We start from the raw sequence: 18,162 nt of genomic DNA on the forward strand, positions 1-18,162 counted from the left end.
GGGTGGCAGGGCTGTAAATGCTTTTGGTGGAGGGACCTGCCATGAATCACTCTGGATTTACAGCTGAGCTGCAGGAAAGGGAATTATATAACTCTCAGGAGACAGGCTGGTGTGGAACGAACATCCATCAAGCACAAATTCTGGGTTATTTACCACTGCTGGATCGTGCCAAGAGAAACACCCCCTGCACTGGACAGCCTGTGGATGGATTCAGCCATGGGGGACTGTTCAGCAGATGGAAAGTTTCTGTCCTCCTTGTCAGAGGAAGCCGGGGTGTTTAGTCCTCCCTCTGCCCATGGGATGAGCCCAGTGCCCAGCAGAGGATGGGTCTCAGCATGGCACAGCCCCATCTGGATCACAGATCCTGGAGCCAGAGGAGCCTGGCAGCAGTGCCAAGCAGCCCTTTTTATGAGCAGCACTTAATTATTCACCCTTTTAAAACGTTTTGCATCATAAACCCGGAATGGAGCAGAGGAAGGTGATTACTCTGCCACTCGCTCTGCCCTGCTGGAGGCCAGGGCTGTGTGCTGGGAGCAGCCTGGGGATCCCATCTAAGGCAGCACCCAGCCATGGGGACACCTGCAGGGTCATTTTGCACTGAATTGGGACCCATTCAGGGAGATTCAGGGAGGTGAGATGTACCTCAGAGAAGTATCACAGACCATCAAATCCTTGTGTCCTCACCACCGACAGCCTTAAGGCAAGGCAAGGGGGCAGGAGATACTCTCCAGAACACAGCCTGGGTGGCCACAGGGGTCCCTGGGATATACAGAACCCATCTTTCCAGACACAGGCTGTGTTTTGTTCTCCCCAGGTCCTGGCCATGCCAGGATGTTGATCCCGGCTTTTGGGAACATCGCTTTTCTGCTTGGCTGGTTTAGGAGCAGACCAGCGGGGTGGCCCAAGAGCTAAACTAAACCTTTGACACATAAATAGCCCCCTAACTGTGCCCTGTTATATCCCTTCGACTTAAGGGAAGTGTTTCCTTAGCTAGAGGAGGATTTGAGCTTTACTTTACTTTTACTTTTGCAAATCCCAGGAAACCTGAGCACCCTGGTCTAGTGGAAGGTGTCCCTGCAGGGGGATTGGAACTGGGCGATCTTTAAAGTCCCCTCCAACCTGAGCCATTCTGAAATTCTATGATGTGAGCCATCACAACAAGCTTCCCAGTCTCCTCAGCCTTTGCAGAAAGAAAAACAGATTTGATCTGCCCAAATGCTGGCTTTTTAGGAGGGATTTTGGATCCTCTCCCAACCTGGAAACTTTATATCAGTTCTTTGCCGTTTTCCTTAAATTGGCAGTAAAAATTGAGGGAGACTAAAAGTCTGTGATTTGTACTTTGCACATGGGGAGCGGAACAATCTTTTGTTCATTTACTGTGACAACTGCAGCTCAGATTTAATTATTTACGATAATGTTCCAAGGCATATTAGGGAATGTTCTCTTAGTTCATAAAAAACAACGACGCCTTGGTGCTGAGTGGCACCTAGCTACAGGCTCTGCTACTGCACTGGGGGAGGCAGCTCCAGAACAGAGCAGAATCCTCTGTCACACCTCAGCTGGCCAGTGGCTCGGGTGCTCTGCCCAGCACAGCCCCCACAGCCACCCAAGCCATTCCCACGTGTCACATTCCCCACCCCAGCCCAAGGCAGGATCACTGAGCTGCACCCTGAGGTGCTGCACCTCTGCACCATCAGAGGCCCCTCTCCAACAGCCTCGGCTCCCCTGGCTGCTTAGTGGCTGTGTGCATGGCTGTATTTATATTCCCCTCTCCTGAAACACAGCCTGGAAACCCCCATTCCCCTCCTGAAGCTGCTGGCAGCCCTTGCTTCATGTTTTCTCTTTGTCCTTGTCTAAACACCCCCTGCCCCACCTCGGTCTGTCTTCCAGCACTTTTTACCATGTCCTTCTCCATTAGTCACAGGAATCAGGGGAGAGAGTTGGTATTTCATTATTAAATGTCTCACAACCAATAAATAGATCATTATTCTCCTCTTGATTAGCAGCTCCGCTTCCATCAGTTCAGAATAGTTATGGGTTTTTTCCCTTCCCATCCTCAAGGAGTAGCACAGTTTCTCCTAAGATCTGTTATAATCAAAGGATTAGAGCTCTGGAAATGTCCTCTGCATACTCAGGAAGGTTTTTTCCTGCTTTCCCTCTCTCAGAGCGAGTGTGCTTTGAAACTCTGGCTCCTGGCTCCACAATACTGCCTGTACCTGACCTGGTTTCATTTTAGTCTTGCCCAAACCTGCCACCAGCTCATTTAGCTGCAGCACTGAGAGCTCTCTATGGAGATGGCCACAGGTCAGCTCACACACTTTTATTACAATTGCAGAGTCCAAGCATATCCTGCAGCTCTGACCTGGCTCCTGGGTGTTGAGACCTTCCCTCTCAGGGCTGAAACCTCCCTCTCCTCCAGCCACCCAGCACCACTGGGATGGGGGACAGGAGCTGCTCCCCGGGCACAGCTCCTCTCTGCTCACACTGCAGGTGTCAACATCAGGTTTCACATCGCATCCACAGCTTCAAAGGCTGCAGAGAAAATCAGAGGTGGATGCAGTCCTTTGGGACATTTCCAGTGTTTCTGACGTGGCAAACAATGCCCTGGAAAGCGCTGACCCAGCTGCCCAGTTACAGCCATGATGGGCCAAGCAAGACGTAAGAGCACGGAAATTCCAATGAATATTCATTAAAAAACTTGCTCAAATATTCCCAAGGTAAATGTGGCTCTGTATTAATTTCACTCTGCACACCGAGCACATTGTTATTGCAGACAGAAAGCTGCACAACCAGATAAAAATAGGTTTGGGGTTCTCTCACCAGGGCAGGAAAATTTTAGGAGCTCCAGGATTGCACTGCCCTGCAGCTCCTCCTCCTCAAGAGCTGAAGGACCATCTTTGCCTGGCACAGCTCAGCCAGGACGGGAGCAGCAGGTCCCACCAGGCTCACAGGAGTGGGCACTTCCCTTTCAGCTTGCATTTTTCCAGAGGGGTGGGAAAAGCCCACTCTGGACAAGAGCCATGTAAACACTCCTGCAGGATATTCAGCTCAATTCACTTTGCTGACCTCAGGGCAAGGCTTCAGCTGAGCCTCGTAGGCCACCAGGAACAGGGCAGCACGATCAGCCAGTGAGGTCCAGGGCAGTGAATCCCAGTGGGAGGCAGATCTCCCCCCAAAAAACCCAACCACTTGAGCTTTGCCTTCAACCCCAGCTCCTCCTTCACTGAATCTCTGGCTTTTCAACACTCGAGGTCTCTCCATGTAGCAAACCCTGGTTTGTCCTGCTCTTCTGACACCCTGAAACCCAACAGTGTGAAAGTCCTTTTTCCCCTAGCCTGGTAGCCGAAGAAGAGGTCTAGAATGTGTGAAGTTGAGTTTTCAGGGTTGTTTATTTTTTCTTATCTATAATATTTTCTCTCTGACCAGCCAAGGTCCAGCTAGTACAGAAGCCATAGCAGTCTCTGCTGAGTCCTGGGCATCTCCCACATTATATACTCAAAACTACATGTATCATGTTTACAGTTCTCATACCAATGCCTAAGATCTGTTGGACAGTGTGTCCCTATCCTAAACCACTACAAAAGTGTCACCATCACTCCAAGACATGGAGGACAAGAAGAAGGAGAAAAGGCTAAGACACACCCAGATTCCTCCATTGTGTAACCCCTGAATTACATTCTTAAAAACCCCAACATTCTCTTTTTTCACCCTGTGTCAATTCACCTATTCAAACCCTTTTGGCTTGTAATTCCTCATACAGAGTTGGCAGCGTCTCCCATGGGCTAAAATCAAAGCCACAGGTGTTTGTGACTTGCCAGGGTCCCCGAGCCCCCTGCCAGGGTCTCAAGACAGCCAGAGCAGCCAGAGGGATGTGCTGGACTCCGACACCTTCCATCCATTCCCGTTCCTCACCCTGCAGCTCTTCCCAGGCCATAACTGGGATGATTTGCAGACACGTCTGTCCTTGAGCTCATCTTGCCATCCCCTCCAAAACACAAGACCCATTCCTATGGATGCATCCATCATCCCCATGTGCTGCTCTGGCACTGATATCCCTGTGAGGGGCTCTGCATTGCCTGGGAGAGAACAAGCTGGCATCTCTAATATTTGTACCCAGCTCCATCCCCGCCTGGCTGATCTCTGCCCTTCCAGGAGGTCTCCAGCTGCTGTGTGAGGTGTCGGTTCAGCCGGCTGATCACAAATCATTCTGTCACAGCCAGGCCCTCCAAGCCCTGCCTTGGCACCGACTGACTCCGGTGCCATCCCAGACAGCTCCACACAGCCCCAGGAACGGGGATTAGGATGGGAGGGAGGGGCACAGCACAGCAGGGACCTTTGTGGGGATGTTTTTTCTCTTTCAGGAACGGGACGGCGCTGCTGGGATACATTCCTTGAGCTTCACTTGAGCATCAGCCTCATCACATGGTTGAAACAATAGGAAGATGGCAAAGCTCATGTACTGTCAGAATCTGTGGCATTGATGACTCCAAGATTGTAGAAAGTCTCTGTCTGTCAGCCCCGCTGCCAAAGCAGAAGCCATAATTGGTCTGTGCTGGTTTCCAGGTTGTTTATTCTGTTTGTCTCTCACATGTTCTGCTGCCCTGCCCAGCTCTGTCCTGCAGGGCAGTGTGTGGGGCTCTGCCCTCAGTGGGATGTTACAAACATTAAATACCAGAAACTCCCTGGGCTGCATTTACAATAACGTGCCAATATCTGTCACCTACGTTGGACAGTGTGTCCCCAGCCTGAACCAACAGAAAAATGCCAACACCACAGTGAGACATGGAGGGCATGGAGAAGGAGAAAAAGGACAAGGCACACCCAATTTCCTCCATCTTGTCCCCTTTGGAGCCCTCATCTAGAATCCTAACATTTTACTTTTGCACTCATGCCACACTTAATGATTACTTATATCAAAAAGTCAGAGCTTATAATTGATCCTGTAAGATTGAAAACTCTTTTCCATGGGCAGAGATCACAGCCAGTGTCTCTGGGGGCTCTGTCCAGGGGGGTTCCTGACCCCTGCCAGGGTCCCAGACCTGCCAGGGCAGCCAGAGGGAAGCCCTGGACTCCCACAATGTACAGCCAGCAGCAGCCAAAGATTTCTTTGTTACAGAGCATCTTAAAAACTTTTTAGCTAATAGCATATTGCTAAAGCTTACAGACAGTTGATTTAACCAGTTATTAAAAGTACACATACACCTGCTTCACACAATGCTTTCTTGTCTTCTTTCTATTAACAATACACAATACTCCATTATTAAGCTTAAAACCTTCTACTATCGTGCTAAGCATATTTTCCTGCAGTCTTAAGGTCTATTTTAGCCAAGCCTAAGACTCAAGCTGTTGTTTAACATCCTTGTTTGTTATACCATTGTAACTTTTTCTGCTTTCAGACTTTGCAGCCGCAGCTTAGCTTTAAATTTTCTGTTCTTTCTGTTTCTGAGGCTTGCTTTTACAGCTTTCCAAAAATATTCTTAGCTTTACTAATTCCCACAAGCAGGACACAGACCCACAGCCAGCCCAGCTCTCTGCTGTGCAGGGGCTCCAGCAGCTAAAAAAGGATGTGGAGTATTGGTGCTGGGCAACCACAGGGACAAGCAGCCAAGCTCCAGCTCTGCCCCACACCAGGAAGTGTTAGAACCCTGGGTACCAAGAGTTTTAAACTTTCTGTGCTGAAAAGCACAGACCCTGAAGAGAACACTACATTTAACCTGAAGGCATAGAAAAAGCTTCCAAAATTAAATTATAAAACTGAGATTATGTGTAGTTTAAATAGAAATGTGTAATATCACATAGCAGAAAACAGAGTTTAAAGTTTTAGAACATAGTAATATATATAAAATTAAGAGAGAAGTTTTAAGGCAGTGACTCGTCCTTCTTCACCTTCTTTTTCATGAGTTTAAGTAGTGTTTTATAATTAAACAAAAAGTCCACATTATAAAATATAAGAGATTAGTTATTGAGTTAAAAGTTAAAGTAATTTAATTTCTTAATTAAATAGTTTACCCTTAAAACACCTTATAAAAATAATTAACCATTTTATACCTTATTAGTGAAATACTACAAAACTCAGTTTATAAGTCTGTGATATAAATAAAAATAATAAACACCTAAATCTAAACACAAAACATCTTCTCAAACACTTAAATACCAACCTTAAAAAAGAAAAAAAAAAAAAAAAAAAAAGCCAGCATTTAGTAGTGGCCCAGTGTGAATCTCTGCCTTCTCCTCTCAGTGCTGGAAACCAATCCCTTCCAAGCTCAGGGCCAGCTGCTGCCTGGCTGCTTGGCCCTTCTTCATTGCCATAAATCACAGCTCCTTCCTTTCCACCTGTAAATTTGGGGAGCAGCACCTTTGCTCCATGGGTTAAAAGACACCAGAACTATTTGGGATGGTGGCTGGGCCTCTCCATCCCGTGCCAGAGGGCAGAGGCTGCTACCCTGGCTCTTCCCACTCCCCATGAGCAGCAGGATGAAGCAGCAGTGAAAAAACAATGCTCAGCCAGGAGGGATTTGGGGAGGGGCTGGGACTGAGCCGCCCCCAGCCCTCCCCTCCACTCTGGTGAGGATGCTGCAGCTCCTTCCTCATCCCACTCCTTGTTTAGTGGCTTGTTCTGCTCCGGGCTCAGAGGGTATTTCAGCCATCTCGGTGCTTCTAATCTCTTTGGGAACATTGCTGAGAAACACAATTTCAAGCCTCCCAAGATGTGACATGACTTGTAATTTGAGGCAGAGGTGAGAGCCTACCACCCAAGGGACAGAAAACAAACTGCCTCTGCACCATTCTGCTCCCAGCCCCCCTTTCCAACCCGAGCCCCAAAACCCGGGGTTGGGGTCTCTGGGCAGGAGGGGCCCTCCTGCCCCCTCTGGCCCCTTCCTCACACCCAGCACGCCAGGAGAGCAAAGCAGAGGTGGGAAGTGCCTGGATGAGGAGCAGGATCTGTGGGGCACGGGGGGATGTGCAGGCAGTGAGGGGGATGGAGGGCAGGGATGCAGGGCTGGGATGGAGGGCTGGGATGCAGGGCAGGGATGGAGGGCTGGGATGGAGGGCAGGGATGGAAGGGCTGGGATGGAAGGCAGGGATGCAGGGCAGGGATGCAGGGCTGGGATGGAGGGCTGGGACGCAGGGCTGGGATGCAGGGCTGGGATGCAGGGCAGGGATGGAGGGCTGGGATGGAGGGCTGGGATGGAGGGCTGGGATGGAGGGCAGGGATGCAGGGCAGGGATGCAGGGCAGCCAGCCCAGCTCGAGGAGGTCATCTGGGAACAGCCCCTGCAGAGAGGAGGCTGAGTGGCACATCCTGGTGCCAACTGCTGGCACCCAGACAGGGGCCCCCAGCGCCCATCAGACCCCAATTCCCAGAGCAGGATCCCTCTGCAGGCACCCAGGGAGCCTCAGACCCCAAATCCCACCTGCTGACCAAGCCTCCTTTTGCCAAATGCGCTCCCACAGCTCCCCTTGCATTGTCTCTCCATGAAGAGAGCTGCTGGATCAGATCAAGGCCCCGCTCTCAGCCACGGTCTCTGGCTGAGCATCTTGTGGGAGCACTCCCCAGACTGGGGCAGGGGCTGCCCACAGCAGCACGGGTAATTCTGGTACCTTCCACCCAACGTCCCAGTGCTCTGGTGGGTGATGCCAAAACAAGAGGAGAAATAACACTGCCAGCTGGCCTTCACATTCCAGGGGCCAAAACAAGGGTGAGGCAGAGGAGTGGAAACAAATCAGATGTTGAATCTCAGCACCAGGCAAAGCCAGTGAACCATCCCAAATTTCACTCCTTAAAAAACAAAACAAAAAAAAAATATTGTTGATTTTTCTAGAGAACACAGGGATTTTGCAGATCCATGGACAGGTGCTGGCAGGACCCATCCACGGATCTGCAAAACCCTCAAGCCCCCCATGAGGGCCTGCCTGGCTGGAAAAGGCCTGGAAAGGAAATGAGTGGGATGGAGCTGGCCATGCTGGCACATGTGCCTTTGTTTCACATCAGAGGAGGAGATAATAACCACCTGTGATCCTGTAAATTTTGATTTACACTCCAGCATCCCAAGCAATGCTCTGTTCGTGGCTCAGGTGTTAATTGGGAGATTCCTCCTCATTTGTGAATGTAGCAGCTCCCCAGCTCCTTGGCTGGGTGATGGTTTCATTACCATTTCCTATATGTTAGCTTTAAATCCCCAATAATCCCACACGACTGGAGCCCATTCCAAGTGAGCAGCGAAATCCAATTTAGGATCCTATTCTCTCGGACTGTGTAACCAGAGCCTGCTTCGTGCAGGCACAAAAATCCAATTCAGCTTCTTTGCCTCTCAACAGCTGCCCCCATGAGACTGTTCCAGATGAAAAAAGCATAAACACAAAACCCCACAAAGCCAGACTTGGAGGTCTGAGCACCTCTGGGAAGACAGGCACTGGGGGAAGGGGGTGTGGGGTTGCTCCTGCATCCCTGCCCTGCCCCCAGAGCTTCTGCAGGGTGAGGGATGTTCTCTCACATCATCCTCCAGCTCCCCTCACCATCCATCCCCAGGCACTTTCCAGGTAACACTTTCCCCTTACAGCCTATTCCCAATGCAGTTTAATCCTCTCAGGCTTCTTGACCATTCTCATTTCCATTAATCCCCACCAACCACACAACACTCACAAGTCACTCCAGTGCAGAATATTTAAAGATCGCCCAAATTCAGTGACTTACCTTGTGTCAGTGCCAGGCTGAGGATGTTCCCTGCATCCCAGGGTTGGAGCCATGCTGGAAAATCAGGTTTGGGAGTCAGTGACAGCAAGACTGAGTTTTCAATAGGACTGAATTTCCAGTTTCCTGAGTAGTCTCTTCAGGGTCCTGGATTTCAGACACTTTCTTGCTAGAAATTATAAGAAAGGGCTTTGTCACCCAAAAGGGCTGTTGTCCTCACTGCAAAGGCAGAGGTGGCCAGGAAGGGCTGAAAGGAAACAACGGGAGCCAAACCCACCCCACCAGAAATCCTGACTGGATTCAGTCATCAGGCTTTGCTTCATTTTTTGTCTTTAGATGTTGCACAGCAAACTCACATTTCCTAGGCAAAAAGTCTTCTGAACCAACTCTTCACAGTTTTGGAGGCTTACAAATCACAGGAATGGACATTTCGGAGCGTTTCTGGATGCCTGCTTTCAAACTGGGGAGATTTATAGAGCCTGACCTTCCCCACACACTCTGTTTGACAAAGGAGCAGTTTCCAACAAACACAATCCAAAGCTACTCCAAAAATCCATCCTCACAGCCTCCCTCCTCCTTTTGCTCTCTCCTCCTTTTTTTTACAGCTGGCTCATCCTTTCTTCCTCCTGCCTTACTCTTCCTCCTCCAACTTGAGTTCTTCCTCTTGTGGTTGATTCCCCCAGGGTCTGAGTTCTCTGGGGATCATTTGCATTCAGATGAAGATTTCTTGATCCTTTCTCCACATCCTGGCAGCCTTGGCTTTCACAGGAAAGTCCTCTGGTATGGCCCTTCTAACAAACTAGAAAATAAAAATAATGATTACTTGTACAGGAATTAAACTTGATATGCCCCCCATGAGGGTCTGTGGAATGAGCAAAGTCAGCAACAAGGGGGAATTTTCATCCATTTAAGGAGACAGGATGAGGAGAGGGATGGATGTTTTTGTGGAAGCAGGTACAGCTCCTTAACTGGGGGTTCTGATGGGGTAAGAGAGGCTGGGAATGTGCATGGGGTCAGCTGGGAAGGTTCAGAGGATGTAGGAGTCGGGGGGGAAGAGGGACATTGACTGGAGAAGGCTGAGGAGGTGATGGAAATCCATGGAAACCCAGGCTGAAGCAAACCCATTCCTCAGGGATGGAGCTCTTTTCTCACCTTCAGCATTTTTACCCCATTTCCTTCTCCGCCTTTGGTGGCTCTTGTCCCATTTCTGTCATTTCTACTTCCCTGTCTCCATCTGCAGTGTGACACAGCCGGGGGTTCACCAAGAACACATCAAGTGGAAACACAACAGAGGAGGTTTTGTCTGTTTTTTTCCAGTGAAACAGCTCCATTTGTGCCATGTCAGTGGATGACAGCTTTCCAGGGGCTCAGTGGAGCTGCTGGTGGGCTGCAGGATCCTGGCAAGAGGCCAGCTGAGCTGAGCTGCCAGTCTCCCTGACATTTTTGGTATGCCCAGAAAGCAGCACTCCCACACATCATGGGCACCACCAGAGGTTTCTGCAAGGCTCCATGCACCTTTTTGTGTGCTGCAGTCCTCCCAGCACCTCCCCACGCACTGCACGTCCATGGGCCCACCAGCATTTGGAGCTCAAAGGGGCTCCAGACACCTCAGGAGGATTTTTCATGGGTAAATGGACCCTTTTTCCTCCATGTCACTGTCTCAGCGCCAGCCCAGGGTCAATGGAGACAGAAAGTCATTGCCAAGTGATGAATTCATGCAAGGGAATAAGGCATTGGTCTCATTCTAGTTATGAGGAGACAGATGTCCACGTTACAGCTGCTGCTGTCACACCACTGCTAACCAGCACCTTCCACCCAGGCCAGAAGATTCCCTTCCCACCAAGACAAGTCAAAGTACCCACAAGGAGATTATTTCTGGAAGCCTCTTCTCCACTGCCTTGTGCCTTCACAGAAAAAAGCCAGTGGCTGGTTCCTTCCTGTGGGAATCCAGGGCTTTCCTCTGGCTGTCCTGACAGGTCTGGGACCCTGGCAGGGCTCAGGAACCCCCCTGGACAAAGCCCCCAGAGACACTGGCTGTGACCTCTGTCCATGGAAAAGAGTTTTCAGTCTTACAGGATGAATTACCAGCTCTGAGTGTTCGATATAAGTAATAATTAAGTGTGGCACAGGTGCAAAAGTAAAATTTTAGGATTCTAGATGAGGGGTCCAAAGGGGACAAGATGGAGGAAATTGGGTGTGCCTTGTCCTTTTTCTCCTTCTTCATGCCCTCCATGTCTCACTGTGGTGTTGGCATTTTCCTGTTGGTTCAGGCTGGGGACACACTGTCCAACGTAGGTGACAGATATTGGCACGTTATTGTAAATGCAGCCCAGGGAGTTTCTGGTATTTAATGTTTGTCACATCCCACTGAGGGCAGAGCCCCACACGCTGCCCTGCAGGACAGAGCTGGGCAGGGCAGCAGAACATGTGAGAGATAAACAGAATAAACAACCTGGAAACCAGCACAGACCAATTATGGCTTCTGCTTTAGCAGCGGGGCTGACAGACAGAGACTTTCTACAATCTCAGGATCATCAATGCCACAGATTCTGACACCTTCCCACCAGCACATGACCTGGATCCTCCACATTATCAGTTTTTATTGGGAATCAGCTCTGCCTGGTCAAGCAGGGAATGTTCACAGAAGCCCTGCCTGGTTTGGGGAGAAATTTATCCCCAGGACCTTCTCTTTGAGCCTTTCCAAAGATTCTGTATTCACAGCTGGCCCTCATCCTCATTCCTGCCATCTAGAAACTGCTGCTCACCTTTGTGGACTGAAACAGCTCATAGGAGCTCCAACATTTCATCTCCAGCAGGAAAAGACGACGACCCAAGCAGAAACCACCCTGTAAGCGCCTCCCTCTCGTGTCAGTGAGTGCAGACACCAGAGTCCCCACATGCAACTGAAAAGGCAATTTCTGCCCCAAAGCCCCAGCCTGGAGCCCTGGGTCTATGGGGCTCCTCACTGCAGGATGGGTCCTTGGAGCACAGCCCAGGGCTCTGGGAGAGAGAAGGGAAGGGCACGGAGAAGAGCAGCAGGAAGGCAGCAGGGGACGGGCAAGGGGGGCTGCTGCCACAAAGAGCAAGAGCGCAGAACACGGGGGTGTCCTTGAGGACACTCCTTGCTCCGTGGAGGACGCAGCCCCACTTTGCAACCGGGGGGACAAATCCTGGCAGAAATCAGCCCTGGTTACTATGGTGATTAGTGGTGCCTCGCAAGTCCAGCCCTGTGCCACCAGCTGGCTGTGGTGGGCGAGCAGACGGGCGAGGGACGGTCCCAGCACCCCTGGCCCGCCCTGGTGGGGACAGTGCAGAGGAGACTCCTGGCACAGCCCCCTCTCCCAGCCCCCAGTGACACGGCCTGGGGGCTCCAGCTGACAAGCAGGTTTAATTGAATGTTTCTCTCTTTATGTTTCTCTTTCCGGCAAATAAAACCAGGGCAAGATAAAAATATATGATGCTTAAAGGGGACACTGCCAAGGAATTTTTATCCATTTTAATTTGCATTTTACTCTTCATTTGTTTGCAGCACTGTGGCTGCAAAATTGCATTCTTTTTTTTAATTTTATTGCCTTTCCTGAGTTTTGTCATGTTTCCAGCTGGAAACAGTGACTGAGGCTTCTTGTCCCACTGCTGTCCCCTGGGCTGCTCCCACCTAGAGAGAGGTGCAGGTAACCCTGCAAACCACAACAGGGTGATGGGGTTTGTCCCACCCCTGTTGTTATTATGACCTCATTTATACCCTGGCTCCTGGAATTAACAACTGGAAGGAGGATATTAGCCTCTGGATGAAACCCCAATGCTTGAGAGATCCTAGCTATTCTGCCCTGTAAATTTTGATAGAATTTATCTCTCTGTGTCTCATCAGGACCCGGAGGTGGAAATCCAAGGCTCTGGTTTTCTTCTCAGGACAAACGAATGCCAAGCTAGAAACAGTCCAGCTAGAATTCCCCACAACCTCTACTTAGAGCTCCAGGACAAGCCCAATTTCCCTCCTCCCTGCTCGAGCCCTGCTAATTTCCCCAGCCTCCGTGATAAATGGCTGTGCCGGCGCAGTGACATCTTTCTAATCTGCTCCAAGACAGATGGGTTCCTCTGCCGGGAGAGAAATCCCACGGCTAAAGCTGACTGCAAGGGAAACCACAGCTCTGGAAGCCAGAGCAGTGTGAAAGGGGGGAGTGCTGGGGTGGTGTCATGGCTTTTTTCTCTGCTTATTTATCCACGCATTAGATGGGGAGGAATGAGAGCTCTGGGGGCTTCAGGCACCACGAGCGTTGCTGGGGATGCAGAGAGGGAGCACGAGCATCTTCCCTGACCAGGTCAGCGCACCTGGAGCAGCCAGCACCTCCCCAGGTAAAGAAGACACCTTCATCTTCCTCCGAGAAGCAGGTGAAGCAGCAGCCAGGGCTTTCCTTTGAGCTGCTGCTGCTCTGGTGCTTCTGGTGTGCCTGCAAATGCGTGTTTGGGAAGGCAGCACCTGCACACCCTCCCGGGCTGGTTTAGTGACAACAGCGATGGGCAACAAGGGGCCAAATAGCAGCAAGGTAAGACCCTCCCAAATTATCACGAGTGCCAGACCAGGAGCAGGGGGATCAGTCCCCAGCGTGTCCCCACCTGCTTACACCTGGGAAAGACAACGGCCCGAGCTGGCAGTGGGGCCTGCACAGCCCCTGGAGCCGGAGCCAGTCCCAAAGCCCCGGAGCATCCCTACCCTGCACTCCGGGAGCATCCATCCATCCATCCCTCCCTCCATCGCTGCCGTGGCTGGCCGGGCGAGCGCGGAGCGCTGGTGCCATCTCCTGGGCTGCGGCTCCCGAGCCCTGCAGCTGCGGGAGGCTCCCGCACCCACATTCCCTGCTGCTATGGGTGCTAAAATGATTCGCACCATTCCTTGTATGAAATGTGCAATATTGGATACTTGTTAGATTATGCTCGGTTGTATTAGAAGCACTCCCCACCCTCGCAGGTGAGACCGGGTGTATACTGAAAACTGATTTACAAGTAAAAGGATGTGGCTCGGCCAGGGATGGGCCATGGCTGGAGAGATCCGGGATCCCAGGTACTGATCATCACCAGAACGACCCGGGATGGATCTCATGGAAATCCTCGGGCAGATCCATGGGAATGCAGCGTTCCTGTAAACTTCATCAAGGGATTCAACAACTCCGGACACTGAATTGTTCTTCTTCATCACCAAAAAAGAAAATATTATTAACCTATGGACTCTGAGAAAAGACTGATTGCTGAAATCTTGGCCTCAGGTGGAATTTTCCCTATAAAAACCGCTTGTGCCAAGGTACAGATATGTAGGCATAGGGGAAAAACCTCTCCTGAGGCTGACTCCTTGTTACACACCCAGGGTCAATCCCCGGGCTCGGCACTGTGGGGTTTTTTTGGTTTTTTTCTTTCCTCGTGGCTGGCTAGATAGAATTTGACCACTAATAAAACTATTTTTAATTTGGCTGAACACTGGCACACCCTGAACACACGCTCACTGTCACACCCAGCCCAGCAGGGCCGCCCCAGCCTTCCTCCTGCAGGCACCACCCTCACCTTCCTCAGCTCCATCCTGCTCCCAGGGCTCTGCCAGCAGACACTGCTGGATCCTGCCCCGCCTCGGGCTGGGCTTTTGTGGACTTCAGCTCTGGCTTGGTGAGGAGGAGCTTTTCTTCAAGCACACACTGTGCTTGGAGTGTCAGGACAAGGGGGAATGGCTTCAAACTGACAGGGCAGGCTTAGATTGGATACTGGGGAGAAATTCCTCCCTGTGAGGGCAGTGAGGCACTGGCACAGGTTGTCCAGAGAAGTTGTGGCTGCCTCACAAAAAAGTTCAAAAGCAGGTCGGACGGGGCTCGGAGCAACCTGGCATAGTGAAAGGTGCCCCTGCCCATGGCAGGAGCTGGATGACCTTTAAAGTGCCTTCCAACCCAAACCCTCTACAATTCTACTACCATAAGGTCCTCAAAGCAAGCCCAGCCCTGTCACAGCCCAGTCAGATCCTGAGACCTCACTGGATACACAAAACCAGCCCGAGCAGCCACCACAGCTACCACTGCTCTCTCACGTGCTCCAAGCCCTTCCCATGCCCCCAGAGAATTCCCCACTCACACAGTGGGGCATTGGTTCCTTGAGAACACATCAATCAATATCCACCTAGTGTTAAAAGCTGGTTCCGCTGTCTGACAAGCCCTGGAGAAGATGGTGAGCCTGCTGCCTCCAAATCACAGCTCAGTTCCTCTTCCCAGGCATCCTAAATCCAGGCTAAAAATAAATGGGCTGTATTGATTTCCTTTTTAAAACTAATGCTGGGGAGTGATGTGTTCTGTGCTCAAGGAAGAGCAAAAGGCATTAGTCAGAGGGAAGCACAGTCACAGCCCTCCAAATCCCCCACAGGTGTAAATAAACCTCAGCTCACATCAAAGCCCTCCACAGGGTCTGGGCGAGCAGCAGCAGAGCTGTGGGGCTGCTCCAGAGGGGTTGTCCCATGGTCCAGCACAGCTCCAAAGCCCCAGCACGTGACTTTTCAGGGACTTAAAACCCCATCCCTGCACAGAGGCTGCATGTGAGGTACTCAGGTGGCAACAGTGCAAAGGAGCAGCAAGTGAGCAGACAGGAGAGGTTTACTCACCATGCTGGGGACATCCTAGTCCTCTGAGGGGAAGGGACTCCCCCAGACTGGGTAAGGGGTGCAGACCCTCTGCCCAGGCCTAGCATCTGCCCCATGCCACAGCACAGCTGTAGGCAGAAGGGCCAAAAGCTGAAAGCACCTGAATTTAAGGGCAGCTGGGGTGGAGGGCGTGGTGAGAGCCCAGGTGCAGCTTGTCAGGACAATTAGCACCCCCTGCCCAACTGGTTGTCTCCTTAAATTAACAGCACAACAAGGACAAAGTCTGGTTTGTTGGTGGTTGTAGACATGAAACAGGCTCTGGACTGTGCTTCTTGCAGAGGCAGGCAGTATTCCCAACTTCCTACAACACCCCCAGCTCCCTGCAGCATCATCTTCCTCCTTAACTTCATCCTCAGACAGGACAGGCACGTCACAATCCCTGTGACATCCCGATCTACTCCCCTGGGTGAGCCCAGCACATCTGCCCAGCTGTTCCCAACCACAGACACAAGGTTCACGTTGCTTTTGCCCAGAGGGAGCCCCCCTGCTCCTGGGGGAAGGGGGGCACGGCCAAGGCTGCAGATCTGCCACCTCTGGCCAGGGCAGGGCTTCAGCCAGGTCAGATCCGAGGGCTTTGCTTCATTTCCTTTTGTAATCCCTCCAGCACATGGGAAGGCAGATGCTGAGAAGCCAAATCCCAGCAGCATTCATGAATGTGCTCTCTCCTGCCAGCGCCGGATGGGATATTCCTTCCAGGGGAAAAATGGGATATTCCTTCCAGGCGCTCGCTCTGAGGCTCTCCTCCCTCGGACGGAGCTGCTCCCCCAGCTGCAGCCCCCCACAGCATCGGGACCCCAGACCTCCTCCTGTGCTGCTGCTGGGTGGCAGGGGGAGCCTGGCCCTGGCACCAGGTGCAGGGTGTAGCTTTGGGGGGAAAAGGCAAGTCGGGGAGCTGAGCTCTGCTTTATTGAAGGGTGCACAGGGAGCCTCTTCTGCAGGTGAATGTTGGCATTCCAGGGAAATAGTTGCCAGGGATGGCTTTGCCCATGCCAACAGGCCACAGAGCTGTCCACGGAAAGGGCTCTCCCACGGAAAGGGCTCTCCCATGGAAAGGGCTCTCCCATGGAAAGGGCTCTCAGCCTGGCCAGCCCACACAGGGCTCAGATGCAGCAGGTGAGGTGGGGTTCCTGTGAGAGATGGGGTGACTGAGAGGTGCCCATGTGGGCAGGGTGCCCCGTAGGCATGGCAGGGCTCTGGGTGGAGGGCTGCAGCTGTGGACCCCCTCAGCAGCCCTCCACACCTCCCTCTGTACCGGCTGCCCTGGAAACACATCCTAAATAAAGCTGGGCTCGGATAAATAAATGCGTCCAGAGGCCGGCGGGTCAGCCAGGAGGAGGAGGGGAGCAGCCAGAAGGGATGGGAACAGTGGCTGCCTCAAACACCGGCCCCAGGACTGCAGGGGAAGGAAAGAATTTAGTTTTTCTTCTTTTTTTTCCCCCTCCTCAAAGTCTCCCCAAGGCTCCAGCCCCCCAGGGTGGCTACTCACCAAAGGGCAAGGGCAGCCCCCAGTGCCTGCAGTGGAGCTGGTGCTGGCACTGGCACTGGCACTGGCTCCCCGGGGTTGGAGCTGCCTTGCAGGACAAGGACGAGGGTCCCCCGTGCAGAACCGGGCTGCCAGCCCTGCCCAGAGGGCAAAGACACAAAGACATCGCTCCGCGCTGGCTCTGCCCCTCTGCCGCTCAGCCAGATGTTGGCTGGAAAGGGAAAAACAAATCCCCCGCTGCCGGCGGGGCCCGGCGGAGGATGGGAAATGTGCCGGCCAGATGTGGGGCACGGAGCTGCGCTCGGGGCTCGGCGAGGGGGGCGGCAGAGGCTGCCTGCGGTGGGGATGTTCCTCTGGATAACACAGGAACTTTCAAGCAGAAGTTGTGATTTCCTTGTTGGGGGGGGTGGGGGGGTGGAAATATAAAAATTTAAGTGTTTTAAATATATTAAAATTTAAATATTTTAAGTGTTTTTAATATTTAAAAAATTAAAAAGCAGTGGCAGTTTTCCTCTGTCCTTGCTGTGAACAGGTTTGTCTTGGATATTTTCCCACCAACCTTCTACCTGTGCAGTGCATCCTGAGCATCCTTGAGGAGGAGGATATTCAGGTTGCTTGGAGCCATTTCCTTGCTCAAGCTGTGCTTGCTGCCCTCATCCAAGTCTGATGCTCCCCTGGCAAAGTTTGTTCCCAGTGGCCCAGTGAGCAAAGCAAACCTGAGGAGAGAGAACTTGAAGTAAAGCCAGGGATGCCTGTTGGTGGGCTGGAGGTAGTCCTGGTGTTTTGTGGATTGTCCTGGTGGGCTGGAGATGGTCCTGGTAGGTGGGAGAGGAATGGATATGCTCAGCCCACCTGTTGCCTATGACACGATGGGGACAGTAGAGCTCAAACTCCACCCTGAAGGCTGAAGCCCCACACCCCCCTCTTCCTTCATCAGCCCCTAAAAGGGGCAAGGAGAGGGGATTGCCGAGCACAGACAGAGAGAAAAGCCTCCCAGAGCCCTCAACAGACCCTAAGATAAAGAGCAGGAAAGGGAATACTTTCCAAAATTGAATCTGTACAAATCAGCCAGCCTAGCTAATATGAAACCCCCAGACTAAACAGAATTAGCTAATGAACTTACCAAGCCCCTGGCAATTACTCGGAAAAAGTTACTGAAAAAAACAGCGCATCCCAGGTTTATTGAATGTCTTTATTAATGATCTGAAAGCAAAAGTAAACAACAAATTAATTATGTTTGCAGATGACTGTACACTGGAAGGTGTTGCAAATGCTGCCAAAGATGGCACAGTCACACCACGGGCCCTACAGGGATTAGAAT

At 51.6% G+C, this 18,162-nt stretch overlaps 1 protein-coding gene across 1 annotated transcript in view; it reads right to left on the reverse strand.

Moving 5' to 3' along the window:
* LINGO1 (leucine rich repeat and Ig domain containing 1) overlaps positions 1–17,049 on the reverse strand; it is a 199,029-nt gene extending 181,980 nt beyond the window's left edge. Inside the window, exons 1-2 of the mRNA XM_085588473.1 lie at positions 16,845–17,049; positions 8,695–9,490 (exon numbers count right to left, since the gene is read on the reverse strand). The gene's annotated coding sequence lies outside the window, so the exon portion shown is untranslated. The remainder of the gene's footprint in view (positions 1–8,694; positions 9,491–16,844) is intronic.
* Between the last annotated feature and the right edge of the window lie 1,113 nt (positions 17,050–18,162).

The sequence above is a fragment of the Lonchura striata genome, chromosome 10 (genome assembly GCF_050655825.1).
Source record: "Lonchura striata isolate lonStrDom1 chromosome 10, ASM5065582v1, whole genome shotgun sequence".
Classification (NCBI taxonomy): Eukaryota; Metazoa; Chordata; class Aves; order Passeriformes; family Estrildidae; genus Lonchura; species Lonchura striata.